The sequence below is a fragment of the Ursus maritimus genome, unplaced genomic scaffold, assembly GCF_017311325.1.
Source record: "Ursus maritimus isolate PB19 unplaced genomic scaffold, ASM1731132v1 scaffold_4, whole genome shotgun sequence".
NCBI classification, from domain to species: domain Eukaryota; kingdom Metazoa; phylum Chordata; class Mammalia; order Carnivora; family Ursidae; genus Ursus; species Ursus maritimus.
The window spans coordinates 3,769,093-3,785,055 of record NW_024426552.1 but is presented as its reverse complement, the minus strand read 5'-3'; the positions used below and the strand labels follow the sequence as shown (position 1 = coordinate 3,785,055).

General features: G+C 45.8%; 1 long non-coding RNA gene across 1 annotated transcript; it reads left to right on the top strand.

The window, feature by feature from the left end:
- The first annotated feature begins 920 nt into the window (after nt 1–920).
- Nucleotides 921–13,905, top strand: LOC103680719. The gene is made up of 3 exons (XR_573157.2): nt 921–934; nt 7,637–7,698; nt 12,936–13,905. It is a non-coding gene; the product is annotated as an uncharacterized LOC103680719 (long non-coding RNA).
- The last annotated feature ends 2,058 nt before the right edge of the window (nt 13,906–15,963 follow it).

The window sequence follows — 15,963 nt, the reverse complement described above, 5'->3', positions numbered from 1 at the left end:
CACGTGAATGTCTTTAGGTCCACAGTCTCCCATCTCGGTTCTGAGCTGGGCTGTGCGAAGCGAACTTTTCCAGTGGGGTGTCAGGAGTTTTGCTGTTTCTGCGATGTAAAGATATGGCCCTCGCACAGGAGTCACGGTGCACTGACCTTGAGCCATGGAGCTCTGGGTCGCACCTCAGGAACTGCCTCGGGAGAAGGACCCATTGAAACATCGAGTTTGGGGGGTAGCTGCCAATGAGAAACATTTTCCCATGGCAGTAATAGAATTCCAGCCTCTGAGAGAGAAAGCGTCTCCACATTATCTTGTAAATCAATCAGGAAAGTACTACTTTACTTCCCCAAATACATTAATGTACAATTATGAAGACGCACAGAGTATCGTAGGATGAAATTACAGCGAGAATTCAGGTGAGCGCATAGTGCGACAGGTGTATCAGGTAGCGAAGTTTTTCTGGACCTGAAGCAAGAAACGGGAACCTCACACAGCAGGGATTTCAGCTCTCCAGGCCACGTGAGTTGTATGTATAGGAAAGTCCCCCAGAACACGATCACTTTCTTCTCCCCCGCACTGCATAGACATCATTCGGCACACGATAGTTTCAGCTTTATGTGCCCAACTGTGGAATCCTTGACAAGTAATGCTTCTATTAGGGACGTCTGAAAACTATCCAAGTGTCTTCTGGCGTCTAAGAGCACATCTTTCCTTGGGGAATTCTAAAAATATGGCAGGTACTGACTTTCCCAGGGAGGGTGTAGCCTGGGTTGGCAAACACTCACAGACTGTCCCTGTCCCTTCCCTTGGCAGACATCACTAATGGATCAGAGCACTGAGTCCCGCTGAGTGCAGACGTGGCCTGACCCTGATGAAGGCAAGGACAGCCATCCTGACTGATCCAACTCGGCCTGCAAGGCCATCCCTAGCTGACCTCCCCCAGGTGAGATCCTTGGTCGGGAGGCAATGCTCTGGCTGGTTCACGCATCTGCTCTTGCTCGCGAGGGAGATCCACGAACCCGCACAGACCCCAAGCCTCTGCTTTCCGAAGCTACTAGTACCTTTATGTACGAAACACGGCGTCGGCCTGGGACTCAGCTTTTCCTACCAATTCCCTGCTTTGCCCCTGTGGCCCTGGCCTTGCTATCTCTGGGCCATGGTGGTCCCCGCACCCGCCCCCACCTGCACGCAGGTGCGAGCCCCAGGGCCGGCGACACTGAAGCTTGGTCTTGTGCAGGAAGGAGGACCCAGCACATAGCCCGTGTCCTGGAGGTCGGAGGCTGAGTTGGGGAAGTTTTCTGACAAACACAGTGCCGTAGAGCTCTCTCTCCTGAGTTCCACAATTTTGTACGGCGGAGAATTGCAGTAATGCAGTGTCTCTACAAGTGAAACAAGAATGGGCTTTTATGGCCTGGCCTGGGAACCTAACCCCTGTGTCTGTGGGAAAATGCATTCTCAGTTCTCCACAATAAACCGCAGAAAGTGCTGGCACGCCCAGTGCAGGGACTGCCAGCACCCCGGAGGCGGTGCGTCCCCCCTGGACCGGGCCGGGCCGAGGTGGAGGGGTGACACCGCCACCGTGCACCCTGTGTCCTGCACTCCGCGGGGGGCGGGGCTGGTGAGCGACCCAGCGCAAGAAGTCCTTTCGGCCGTGCTCCACCAGCATTTTGTAAAGAGCTTCTAGGGCCCAAATCTGTCGGTTGGGATTTCTAGGATTCAACCAGCAAAGCGTTTGGCAGTTGATGTCCTGATACCAAGGGCGCACGTTGGTTCTGGGTGGGTGTGGCCTACAGAGTGGGCTGGGGGGGGGGGCAGTGAGGCCTTCACGGAGCCTTAGGCTCTGCTCTGTGCCAGTAGGACTCCTACTGCCCGGATGGAATTTTCTTAGACACTCAGCAGTCCAGGCTGGTTCTCACGGGTTCTAGACATTCGACGATGTTTCTGTGGCCCAGTCTGCAAGCTGCTCCATGTTCATCGCCAGCTTGTAAAACCCTCCCACTCGGATTAGCCCAGGGACCTGACTGCCACCAACCCAGGTCCACGTTTGGTGGTGACCGCGTGGAGAGCACAGTGCGTCAGACCACAGCCCGCCGTCCTGCCTTCCAGGCCCTCTGACCCCGGGGAGGCACTTGCTCCTTTGCTTTTGTCTCTCCCCTTGGCTCTAGGGCTGCACCAACAGCCTTTCCCATGGCCATTGTGACTGTCCCCGCGGGTGAGCGGACTTGAGGTTTTGCCAGCACGCTTGTGACTTATATCAAATTGCATACGTATGGTTTTTCAATCCCAACCATGTGAGATATTCTTCTGTGCTGCGCCAGTGTCCGTGTTCTGAAATTACCCAGCAGAGGGAGGTGGCCGTAAGAACCAGCTGTAGTCAGGGAGAAACATCCTAGGACCCCTCTTCTGGTGTTGGGGACAAAAGGCTCTGCCCCCAGCTTCCTGGTTTTTCATTGTTGTTTTTGGTTTTGGGTTTTTGTTGTTGTTGTTTTGGTGCCTGTTGTCAACCCCATTTAACCTTTGGCATATCAAGAAAATATTCCAGGACTTTTTTGGAAGAGCAAATAAGACAGTTGACTGGGGCTCATGCTTTACTTCTCATTTCTTAACCTGTGGTTCATCAGGAAAGCCCCACCCTCATCCTCATGTCCTCAAGGGCGTCAGCCTGTGTGCCACAGTCTTGCCCCAGAGTGACCTCAGACTGCACCATCCCGGGGGACGGGCACAGAGGGTTGGGGCAGCTGGACAGACTCCGATCGGCGAGCCAGCTTAGAAAAGAGGATCAACCACTTCCAGCCGGGGTGCAAAGCTCCCAGGAGTGTGGGTGGGGTGGCAGCCAAGGGTTGTGAAAGAGATGGGGGGCACCCGGCCCTCTAAGCCTGGGCCACCTCCAGTGGCCCAGCAATGCCTCTGAGGCATGGCCCCGGACCTCTTTCCCGGCTCCCCCAGTGGTGCTGATACACTTTCTGGGGTGAAGAGAGGTGTTGATAGTTTTAAAGAGCCCCTCCCAGAAGATTCTGCCAGGAAACCAGGTTTTGGAACATTTTACTCAAATTGTGCATTGTAAAAAGAGGAATTGGCAATCTTCACTATCGATGGTCCAATTCAAGGAAAAGGGTGAAAGTGATTTTTATCTGTAGACCTGGTGTTGCCAAGACAATTGAGTGTTGTTTGCAGAAGGGACAGATGCCTCCTGATTTCCAGTGACAACATGGTTCGGGTTATTGCCTGGGTGTTATTACAAAGGGTGGATTGCAACATCCATCCCCTGACCAGTTCCTGGGAGGGCAGTAACGGCACCCTGAGACAAACCACCCCAAGCAGCCACAAGCTGTAGGTGAGAAGTAACACATCATTGTCTCTGCGGAAATGGCTCGCATGTATACAGGTCACAGTTCAGAGACTGACTCAGAAAAAGCATTAGCAGTGCCTGATTTCAAAGTAGCCACGATAAATAAGTGAAAAATAGAGTAAAAGATGGATAAAATCCATGCAAAAGGGGGGCCTTTCCCAGGGGAATTGGAATCTACAAAAATCATCAAATGGATATTTTAAATGGGAGTATTTCAGATCCAGCAGACTGAATACAGCAGAACACAAGAAAATAAATTTGAGGATAGATCAATAGAAAATATCCAAAGTGAATCACAGAAAGAAAAAAAATTATAAACACAGAATAAATGTAAGACACGTAGGTAGGACAGGACCGAGAGCAACACAGGTAAAGCTGGAGTCCTGGAAAAAGAGGGGAGAGAGAGGGAGAGGGAAGGGGGGAGGGAAACAGCCTTTGAAGAAATAATAGCCAAATATTTTCCAAATGTTATGAAAGGTAGTGACCCACGGGTTCAAGAAACTAAATCCAACCAGGATAAATAATTTTTAAAAATTCAAACTTAGGCACATCATAATAAAACTATTTATAAATCAATCTATAAACTATTATCAGTCATAGATGATTTTAGGAAATTCACTAATATGTGGAAATTAAACTACACGCTCCCCTAAACAATATTTCAAAGAAGAAATTGCAAGGGAAATTAGAATACACTTAGCTATGAACGAAAATGAAAAATGCCACATACCAATATTTGCAGGTGCAGAGAAAGTAGTGCCCAGAAGGAAGTTTAGAACTGTACGTGCCAGTATTAAAAAAGAAGATCTCCAGATCAATAACCTTATCTTCCACCTTGAGAACCTAGAAAAAGTAGAGCAAACGAAACCCAAAGCAAGCAGAAAGAAGGAAATAATAAAGATCAGAGATTATTATTGGAAATAATAAATAATTGGTTTTAGCGAAGTTGCAAGACACAAAGTCTCCGTGTAGAAAAACCAATTTTTATTTCTATATTGTAGCAAGAAACAACTGGACAGTGAGATTAAAGCAGATCATTTACAATAATACAAAAATACAAAAAAGAAGACACGTAACTGAAGATTGATTTGGCAGACAAGAACTATGCACTGAAAACTTTATAGCACCACTGAGAAGAACCAGAGATGACAAGTGGATGGAGAGCTAGTCCATAGACGGGGGTGAGGATACTCAGGGTTGTACGATGTCCGTTCTCCTCAAAGGGATCTGTAGGTCAACGCGACCCCTGTCCAAACGCTAATACGTTTGCTTTCTTCCTTCTCCTCTCCCCTTTTTGATGACAATTGACAAGCTGATTCTAAAATTTATATGGAAATACAAAGGATCTAGATTACTGTGTATTTCGGGACTTATTTGGAAACCGTAGAGGTGGCGTAGTATTGGTGTAAGGACAGACAGACAGACCAATGGAACAGAATAGACAGTCCAAAAACGCACCTTCCTCCCAGGTACGGCTACTTGGTGATGTCAAAGTGCGGGTGCGATCTGATGGAGAGAGGATGGTGGTTTCAGTAAACCGGCACTGGAGCGGTGGAGCGAGCATACGGAAATGTGCACCTCGACCTCTGCCTTCCACACAGAAATTAATTTAAGATGGATCATAAGCTTAGATGTGAAAACCAAAACAACGGTGCTTCTAGAAGAAAGCATAGGCAACTATTTTCATCTTCTCGTGGTAGGCAGAGATTTCTTAGAGAAGACACACATACAAAAACAACCCTAATCCCTAACTGTAAAGGAAAATAGTGATAAATTGGATCTTATTAAAATGAGGAACTCCTATCATGAAAAAACATTAAGAAACTGAATGGCAAGCTCGGACCAGGAGAACACATTAGCGGTGTATCCGTGACGGAGAACGCATATCCAGAATACATCAAGAAATCCTGCAGACCCATCCTAAAAGCAAAACAATGCAATTTTAAAATGAGGGGAAGATTAACCAGGCACATCATTAGTCAGGACAGAAAAGGAAGCTAAAACCTTGCTGACCAATCACCACGCACCCATCAGGGTGGCCACGTTGAAAAAAAAAAACCACCACCTGAAAATGCCGAGGAGGGGCAAGAGTGTGGAGCAGCAGCGGTGTTACCTTGCTGGTGGGAGTATGAACTGGTAGGAATTTGGAAAGCTGACTGGTGGTATTCACTCAAGTAGCCCAGGGATTTCACTGCTAGGCGTACCCTCCAGGGAAATGAATGTCCGTGTCCCCCAGGAGACGTGAGCAAGAGGCGGACGGTGGCTTTACTGACGATGGCTGAAAACCGGCCACAGCTCCCGTGTCCGTCAGTAGCAGAAAGGAAAAGTAAACTGTAGAGGGAGGAGCTGTGGGTACACACAACACATGGGTGTGTTTCAGAATTCAGACACGAAGAAGTCCCTACTATGTGCCAATTATATGAAGATCAAGAATAAACAAAACTAATCTATGGTGATTGAAGCCGAGCAGTGCTTACCTTTAGAGACAGGGATGGATTGGGATCAGGCACAAGGAATATTTCACATGGTGGAAATGTTCTGTATCGTGACTTGGGTGGTGAATATACAAGTGTATAGATATGTAAAATTCACCAAGCCTTATGTTACAATTTTTGTGCTTTACTTTAAGAAAGAAAAAAAAAAAACCCTCCTTACAGGGAAAAATATATTGCAATCTCTGGAGCCAGAGTTGACTGTTTCGGATCTGAGATTGGATACTTTCTTGCTGCGTGACCTCAGGCAAGTTACATAACGTCTCTGTGCCTTACTTCCCCATTGTGGATAATACAGTGTCTGGCTCGTGGAGTTGTGGTGAGGATTACATGAGTTAATGGCTACAATGTTCAGAGCACAATTCTGGAACCCACCATGGCCTCCAAGGCTATCAGTGTCTGTTATCAGGTGATGTGAGCTCCCCTAACGCAGTGAGGTCTCAGATGCCCCACCAGCTCATTTGGCCCCCACTTTGCAGCAACAATCGCCAGCCAGGGCTGTCGTGATGGAATGTTATTGAAGTCATTCTAGCCCTTCCACTAGGACATACTCCGTTTATCCTTAACCATTACCCTAGAGGCCCTGATGCTTTTTAGTCTTTGCTGTAATTGTTTTTAATGTGCATTACAAAAAAATAAGTAAATTCCACAGTGTTCGCAAATGTGAAATCTATCATCTGACCAAAAGTGGGAAATAAGTAGATTTCACACTTGGCCCATCTGTGGACGGACAGGTAGTGGCTGCTCTTTTATGCCAGTAACCTTGGAGGGAGCACACTGACCTTCAGTAACCTCACAGGCTTCCTGTTTGCTGCAGAAACAGTGACACCGGCCGTATTCTTACACATATGATTGCATTATGCCTATTTTAAAACCTTTTGTCTTGTATGTGCATAGAGCAGAAACTGAAATCATTGTTTGTGGTTTGGGGGTTTTCACATGTCTGCAGTGATGAAAATTGAAATTCTGTCCTACAGAAGGCAAGGGCTACTTCCCTTTATTAATTGCGGAATAAATACATCTCACTGCGGAAGGGTCTGTTTTGCAGCAGAAGGGCTCCCTGGGAAGTGTGTGCATCTAAGCTGTGGGTAAGTCACTGACAAAGTGCTTTTTAGTAAAAAAAAATGTTTTTTCAATATAAATGTAGAGAGTAAATGTAATTAGTTGTAGGTCAAAGAAAATATGCCGTGTGTGAGTATAGGCCCAAACAATGATTTATAATTTGAGCTGTGATGTAAAGTGTCTCTGATTTAAGTCAGTCAGTCTGCAAATACTGGGGGAGGCAGGCACCTGCTGGAGGTGGGGGCTCAGTAAGAACGAGCCAGAACCTCCCTGTGTCCTCCGGGCCCACAGACCAGTGAGGGAAATACAACCGATCTGTGAATTGGGATGGGTTGCCTCTCTATGAAAAGCAAGATGCCTCAATTTTTCCCCCAGTTTTGTCGAGATTGAACTGACATATAACATTGCACGAGTCCCACGGTGTACAGTATAATGATTTGATAACGTTTATATTGCAAAATCATCACCACAAGAAGCTTAGTTAACACCCATCTCCTCACATAGTTATAATTTTTTTCTTGTGATGGGAACGTTTAAGATTTCTTCTCTTAGCAATTTGCGGAAACACGCTACAGTAACATGCACCATGCTGGATGTTATGTTCTCCGGGACGTATTTGTCTTAGAACTGGACGTTTTAACCTTCGGACCGCCATATTGACGCCTTCACATTGGATATCGAAATGTTATCCCTCTGAGCTAGGAGGCCCTTTGTACATTTATCCACCCATTTTTCCTTGTAGAACGTCCCAGGCAGCACGGTTCATCACAGGAGGAAAAGAAGAGCAAGCCACTTGGGGAGATGGTGAGCAAGGGCAACACCGGGGGAGGGGCAGGGGAGGGTTGTGGTCTCAGGACCTGGAAGACAAGGTTAGATGCACACGAGCGCCCTACTCTTCCTTCTTCTCGGCTCCGGGCACTGGACCCGCTCCATCTTCCTCAACCGTCATCGTGGTACTGTTAGTATTCCCATTTTACAGATGAAGGTTGAGGCTCTGAGAGGTGAGACCAGCCCAGCACCACAGATGGCTAATGATGGGGCTGGCGTCCCTGCAGGTGCCTGGGCACTGGAGCACGTGCGCACACAGGGGTTCTAGTAAGGACGAGGAGCATCGGCCCAACCTTCTCAAGTTGACAGTTGACAAATAACGGTCACAAATGCTTCCTGGTCCAGCGGCCCACTGTGTGGTCCCGAGTGACCTGGTGCTCCCTGGTTTCACGTCCTCTCCCTATTCATCCCCAAAACTCCGCCACTTACTTCCTCGTTCCCCATAGTCCACATGAAGTCTACTTGGTGCCACAGGTTGATCTGAGGTCACCTCATCCGAAGTGGCCTCACTCAGGACTGTCCTGTGACTTCAAAAACATTAACCTTTGAGTTTTGAGATAATTGTAGGCTCCCATGGAGTTGTAAAGAAGAACACAGAGAGACCCTATGTGCCCTTGACCTAGTTCCCCTCTTGGTCACATCTTGCAAAACGAGTACAACATCACATCCAGGGTGTTGACACTGGTCTAGTCCAGACACAGGATGCCATCCACACAAGGCTCCCTCACGCCACCCTCCAATAGCCCCATTCTTTCTTTCCACTCCATCCCCTCCTTAACCCCTGATAATCACCAGTCTGTCCCCATTTGTGTAATTTTGTCATTTCAAGAATGTCACATAAATAGAGTTGTACAATGTCTAACCTCTTCACATTGGCATTTTCCAGAAGAACTCTCTGGAGAGCCATCCAAGTTGTTGGGTGTTGAGTAGTTCATACTTTGTATTGCTGAGTAGTGTTCCATAGCGTAGACCACAGTTGCACTCTTTCCCTACTGACGGACATCTGGGCTGTTTGTAGGTTTTGGCTAATCACAGACAAAACTGCTGTAAACGTTTGTGTGCTAATTTTTGTCTGAATGTGAGTTTTCATTTCTCTGGGACAAATGTCCAGGAGCACAATTGCTGGAAAATGAGGAAATTGCTCTCTATTTCTATTTTTCTGAGTTTTTTAAAAAAACCATGAATAGGTGTTCAGTTTTGTCAGATGCTTTGTCTGTATCAGTTGGCATGATTGTGTGATTTTTCTTCTTTAGTCTGTTAATACGGTGTACTACACGGACGTGCAAATATTGAATCAGACTTGCATGCTTGGGATAAATCCCACTTGGACATAGAGTATCTTTTTAAATGTAGATTGCTGAATTCTTTTTGCTAATATTTTGTTAGTGATTTTTGCATTTATATTTATGAGGGATTTTGATCTGTAGTTTTTAAAAAATACTATCTTTTTCTGATACCAGGGTTATAGTAGTTAAATAAAATGAATTGTGTAGAGTCCCCTCCTTTTCTATTTCTGGAAGAGATTGTAGAGAGTTGATGTGAATTCTTTAAACACTGAGAATTCTCCAGGGAAGCTGTCTGGGCCTGGAGACTTCTTTTTTTTCCTTCCTTCCTTCCTTCCTTCCTTCCTTCCTTCCTTCCTTCTTTCCTTCCTTCCTTCCTTCCTTCTTTCCTTCCTTCCATCCTTCCTTTTCTCTCTCATTTTTAAAATGATGAATTCAGTTTCCTTCATAGTTATAGGACTATTCAAATAACTTATTTTATATTCAGTGAGTTGGTGAATTTGAGGAATTAATTCATTTTATCTAGATCGTCAAACTTAGATGTGCGGAGTTGTTCGTAGTGTTGCCTTATTGTCGTTTGGATGACTGTGGGATCTGTAATGATATCTCCTGCTCCATCTCTAATATTGGTACTTTGTGTTTTCCCTGTTTTTTCTTTGTCAGACTTGCTGGAGGTGTTTCAATTTTATTCATCGTTTCTAAATGATCAGTCCAGCTTTGTGTTTCTTTGGCTTTCTTTATTCTTCTATTTTTAATTTCGTTGAGTTCTTGTCTTTATTATTTCCTTTATTTTGGTTTATTTTGCTCTACTTTTTCTATATTCTTGAGGTGGGACTTTAGATTATGGATGAGACTTTTCCTCATTTTTAATTTATATACCCTTAGCATTATAAATTTCTGCTCCACACTGATGTAGCTCTCACATGTGTACTTTGAGATATGTACTTTCATTTCAATTCAGTTACTCTGTTTGCCATTAAGACCTCCTCTTGGATTCATGGATTATGTAGAAATGTGTTTACTTGGATTCCAAGTATTTGGAGATTTTCCTATTACCTTCCTTATATTGATTTCTAGTTTGATTCCATTTGGGTCAGAGAACACATTCTGCATAATTTCAGTTCTTTTAAATTTATTGAGGCTTGTTTCATGGCCCAGGATATGATCTATGTTAGTACATGTTCCACGAGCGTTTGAGAAGAATGTGTATTCTCCTGTCGCTGGCTGGAGTCGAGTGTTCTATAAATACTAACTGGATCCTGTTGGTCAGTGGTGCTGTTGGGTTCTATGTCCTTGCTAAGTTTTCTGTCTAGTTGTTCTAGTGGTTGTTGAGAGAAGTGATGAAGTCTCCAACTGTAATTGAGAATTTATTTATTTCTCTTTTCAGTTCTCTCAAGTTTTGCTTCACATAGTTTGTAGTTCTGTTGTTTGGTTCATTTACATTTAATGTAAATATTGACATGTTGGACATAAGCGTGTATTTTATTTTTTTATTTCCTGTGTTCTCAGTTTTTCATTTTCCTGTTTTCTTTTTCCTGCCTTCCTAGGAGTCACCTGAACGTTTTTTAGAATTGCTTTTTGACTTCTCTATAATGTTTTTGAGAGTATCTCTTTGTATTGCCTTTTTAGTGGTTTCTCTAGGTATTACATTACATATACATAAGTCTTTTGGTGTCATAGTTTTATAAGTTGGCGTGCCTTGTGCCTCCCTCTATATCTCTTTATCCTCTAATTGTCTTAAATAAATATTTACTCCACACACATTTAGAATCACATCAGACAATATTACAATTTTTGCTTTAACCATCAAACACAATTTGAAAAACTCAAGAGCAGAAGGAAAATTTATTTTGTTTACTCATATTTTTACTTACGGTGTTCTTTCTCTTTTTTGATACATAAAATGTCCTTCTTTTACCATTTTCTTTATTTTTAGAGAACTTCCTTCAGCAATTCTGTTAGGGTAGGTCTACTGGTAACAAATTTTCTTAAATTTGTCTTGATTTCCCTTTCATTCCTGAATATTTTTCTGGATATAAGAATCTGGGTTGATAGTTCTTTTCTTTCAGCAAGTGAAAAGTGTCGTGCCAATTCTTTCTGACCACTCTTGTTTTTAATGAGAAATCTGCTGTAATTTGAATTGCTTTTTCTTTTGGTAAGATGTCATGTCTCTTTCACGGCCTTCAGGATCTCTCCTTTGCCTTTAGTATCAGAAGTTTGACTATGGTGTGTCTAATTGTAGATTTCTTTAGATTTAGCCTATTTGGAGTTACTCAACTACTTGAATCTTTTGAATTTGGAGGTTTCTGTCTTTTGCCAAATTTGGAAAGTTTTTAGCTATTATTTCTTTCAGTATTTTCTTTTTTTAAAGATTTTATTTTTCTATGAGAGAGCGAGAGAGAGCATGAGTAGGCAGAAGAGCAGAGAGGGAGGGAGAGAGAGAGAATCTCAACCAGACTCTGTGCTGACTGTGGAGCCTGTCCAGGGCTCAATCTCACGACCCTGAGATCATGACCTGACCCAAAACCAAGAGTCAGATGCTCAACTGACTGAGCCACCCAGGCACCCCTCTTTGAGAATTTTCAACCTCCAACCACCCTTCTGGAACTATAGATTTTCCATTAGATCTTCTGTTATGGTCCCATATGTCCCACAGCTTTTGCTCATTTTTCATACAACATATTTTTTCTCTGTTGTCTGGACGGGGTAATTTCTGTTGTTCTATTGTCCAGTTCATCAATTCTTTCCCTTCTCCTCTCCATTCTGCCGTTGAGCCCAGTTTGGGTATCATATTTTTCAGTTCTAAAATTCCATTTTATTTGTTTTTTATATCTTTTATTCCTTTGCTGAGACTTTCTGTCTTTTCATTTGTTTCAAGTGTGTTCATAATTGTTCACGGAAGCATTTTGACGATGGCTGCTTCTAAATCTTTGCTAGGTAACGGTAAGTCATCTTGGTGTTAGCATCTACTGACTGGTTGCTTTTTTCATTTGAATTGTGAATTTCTTGGTTCTTAGGTAATGAAAGACTTTTGATGGAAACCTAAATATTTTTGGTATACTGTTAGGAGACTTTGGATCTCATTAAAGCTTTCTGTTTAGCTCGCTTCCTCTGACATCACTCAGGTAGGAGAAATGGGGGGGACTGTCTCATTACTGCCAGGTGAGCACAGAAGTCCAGGTTCCCTGCTCAGTCTTTGCTGGCATCCTCATTACTGCTGGAAGGGTTGGCCACCACCCACACTGCCCTGGCCAGGAAAGGTAGGAGACCTCATTATTGCTCCCTTGATGATGGGAGCATGATCTCCACTGACACCATGATTTGGGGAGAGTGTAGTGTCCTTGTTAACCCTGTGTGGTGGTGAAAATCCTGAGTCTATTGGATCTCCTCTGCTACCACCCCAGTGAGGAAAGGAGGAGCTCCTCATTACTGCCTGGTGGGGACGGTTCTGGCCTCTGGATATGGCCTTCTCTGACACCATTTTGACTAGGGATGGGGGCACTTTGGGGTGCTTCATTACAGTATGAGGAGGGTGGAAACCTGGCTCCCCACTCATCTTTATTGGTGTAGGCAGGGTGTGGAGTTTGACTGGAATAGCGCAACTGTCTAAAAAATGTCTATATTTCTAGGGTGCCCCTTTTCTGTTCTTTTGGCCAGAGAGAGTAACCTTTTGTTGGGGCTTACTTTGTTTGTGCCCATGAGCATTTCCAGGTTGTTGGTTTCTTCAAATGAAAGTCTGGGCTATATGAGGCACAAAGAGAACCCAGGGACCTCACCACAGCGTGGTTCCTTGGGTCCCAAGGTCCCTGGGCCATCTGCCTTGTGCTCTCCACCTTTCAGGGTCTCCTCATGTGCTTTGTACAATGTCCAGAGTTTTTAGCGGTGCTCAGGTGGGGGGAATAACATATATCTACTCCCTCTCCCCACTAGCCTGCCTGTGATTTTCAGCAGCTGGACGTGGGCGTCTTCAGATCTCTGTCCCTGTTTGGAGGAGCCGTGACCCTCCAGTGGAGAGGACTCAGCAGGAGGCAGGAGACCTGGGGCTTTTCAAACCTCACGGAACCTCAATCGCCTTGTTTCCAAGTGGCAGGATCATTTACTGAGATAGTTCTGAGGCTAATTTCCTTCCTTTAGATAATTTCCCCTCCTCTCCCTTAAAAAGTAGCCAAGTCTTTTTTTTTTTTTTTTAATTAAATTGTTTTTCTTTTGCCTTGGGGACTTCCGAGTGCAGGTCCCTGCCCAGAAGTTTCCAAACATGCAGAAGATAATCTCCCCAACCAAATTTTTGCTTTCAAAAGCTCAAGTTCAAGTAGGTGACCGCCCAGGTCTTCTTGGGAGGGAGGAGAAGGGGAGCTGGGGACTTGGAGGAGAGAGGCAGGGGGCTCAGGAAGAACATCCCAGGCCTGGGGAAGGGGAGGGGGAGGGTTTGCAGATCACAGGAGAGCTCAGGTGTCTCAGGGAAGCAAGAGGGCTTCTGGGCACCGAGCACACAGGACTTGAGCTGTGGTCTTTGGAGCCAGGGGGAAAAGATCTGTGCCTGAGCTGGCGTGGCATGGAGGCACTGCCTTCCAGGGACCAGGGGCACATTATCTGACTGCTAAGGAAAGTAAAATGTGGCCTGCCCTGTATCTAGGGCTGGGGTGTCAGATTCTCACGTGATCCAGTGATGGCATCTGCTCTCCTAACCTGCAGGGGCGTCCCGAGTGTCCCATGCGATAATGCCTGGTTCAGCGCTTTCCCAAACATTGGAGGTTATTCAACATAACTCGTGATGTTTATCAAGCACCTACTTGGCTAGATGCCAAGCTAAGAACGATGTTGGAGGCAAAGAAATAATCCAGAGACGCTGGGATTTATGATCTCCTGAGGGAGATAAGGCAAGTGCCAGGTGAACAGAGACGAAGGCAACAAAGGGTTATAGGATTTCTCCATATCCTGGCTTAGGGGCCCCGATTTTTAACAGCCTGTTTGTCCTAATGAGGATTTCTAGGCTGTAAGCGACTGAAACCTAATTTATGCTAGTTCAAGGTCAGAGGGAGAGAACTGGTTCTCATAATGAGGATGACCAGCCTTTGTGTGTAAGACACACACAATGAGCCAGATGTGATTATCACAAATTTGACTCATTTAGTCCTCCCAACGATCCTGAGATGGGCATGGCTGCCAGTCCCTTTATAGCTGTGGTCATGGAGGCACCGAGAGGCACGAACTTGTTCAAGGGGCCCAGCGCGTCCCACCATGCCTCGCAGCCTTTATGCCTCCGTGGTTTCCCTTCCCAGCTGGCCAGTCTCCGCAGGCAGAGCAGGTGGCCAACGTACAGGGCTGTCAATCCCCAAAGGGGAAGAAACACTTTCCTTCTCAGGGCTCTGGCAAGTCCCAGGGAGAACTCTGATGCCCCCCCCGCCCCCCGCCCCGGGCTGGTAAATCCTCTCCAGAACAAACACAGTGGCCTTAGGGATGGAATGTTCTGACTGGTTCCAGGTGGGGGTTGCATTCTACAATCGATCACATGCAGTTCGGACAGAGCAGCTCTGTAGAGGAAAAGTGGGGTGCACACCCCGAGCTACCTGTTTTCTCCCTACTGGACCCTTGAATGGGGGCAGCGGGAGGCTTTTATTTCTGTGTGGGAAGAGGCCTCCGGTAATTTTCCGGTGTCTGACTCTGAGACTTCTGTCCTGGTCTTCAGCTTTGAAGGTCATTTCATTGCCAGATGTTATTTCCTCTTTCTTCATTTGTGGAAATTGTTTCCTAGAACTTTCTTGCCACTCTCTGTTCTGTGCTAATGGAAGAAAAGAGGAATAATCTGCAACACTTACTTTTTCCTAACTTAGCTTATGAATATTTGCTTGCATTTTTTTTTTTCCTGAAAACATCCTTCATTAACCTCATCCTTCCATCTTCTGGCGCTCCCCCACTTCCTACCTCCACCCTGCGTGCACCTGTGGCTCCTCTGCTGCCCCCGCCTCCCGGAGGGTGAGGAGGGAGGGGCCCCTTTGGAGCTGGGCCAGAGGATGCAGTGTGGGGACATCGGGACACTGGAGGCAGAACATGACAGGGGGCGGGAGGGCCAGCAAAACAGGAATCCAGCAAACCATGGAGATGAAAACAATGTTTCTTTAAAATGAACCAGCCTACAGAGAGTTCCCATTCGGTACTCAGACCCAGCCTTCGGCTGCCACCCTCCCTGATCGCACTGTGTCCGCTGCCCTTTCCCATCCCTACCCACAGGGCTGGGACAAGGTTTTCCTCTGCACTTCCTCCTACTTCTTAATATTCTTTCTTCCTTCCTTCCCTCCCCACCCCTCCTGCCTTTGCTCTCTTTCTCATTTTCTCACTCACCCAAATTCTTCTTTCCTTTCCCTCATTCTTTCTCTCTCTTCCTTTTTTTAAAGTGGAAGCATTGGCTTTTATGTAGAGGTAGAAAAGGCCCGATGGCCCTAATTCTCTGTTAAAATGACAGGGAAAGGATCAGAGACGCCAACAAGTCAGGGGCCATGACCAGAGGAAGGTGTCTAGCCGGGCCCAGCGGGTTTCCCACAGGGACGCCTCCAGGAATGCGCACCTGTTGGATGGTCGTAGGTGTGGGATACAACAGGGGTGGGATTCATCCCTGCTGGCCCAGCTCCAGGAGTCCCCGTCACATCTCCCACCTCTGTCTGCCAAGAGAAGGGACGAGCCCCGTCCCTGCTGCCTGGTGCAGACCAACAGTTTGCTTTTATTTGTCTGAAAACATTTACCTTCAGAACCAGAGCTTTGGGTTGTAAAAAGCAAGCAAGCAAACAAGCAAACACCTCCCTACACCATTCCCTCCAGAACCGAGTTTCCTTGAGGCTTTGGGGAAAGCCATCGCACAAACCCTCACACATGGTCACAGTGCAGCCCTTGATGTGGTGGAAGAGGGGCTGCGGACGGGGCAGGGGAGCAGGCTTCTTTAGTTTTTCATTTTCCTCCATGAAAT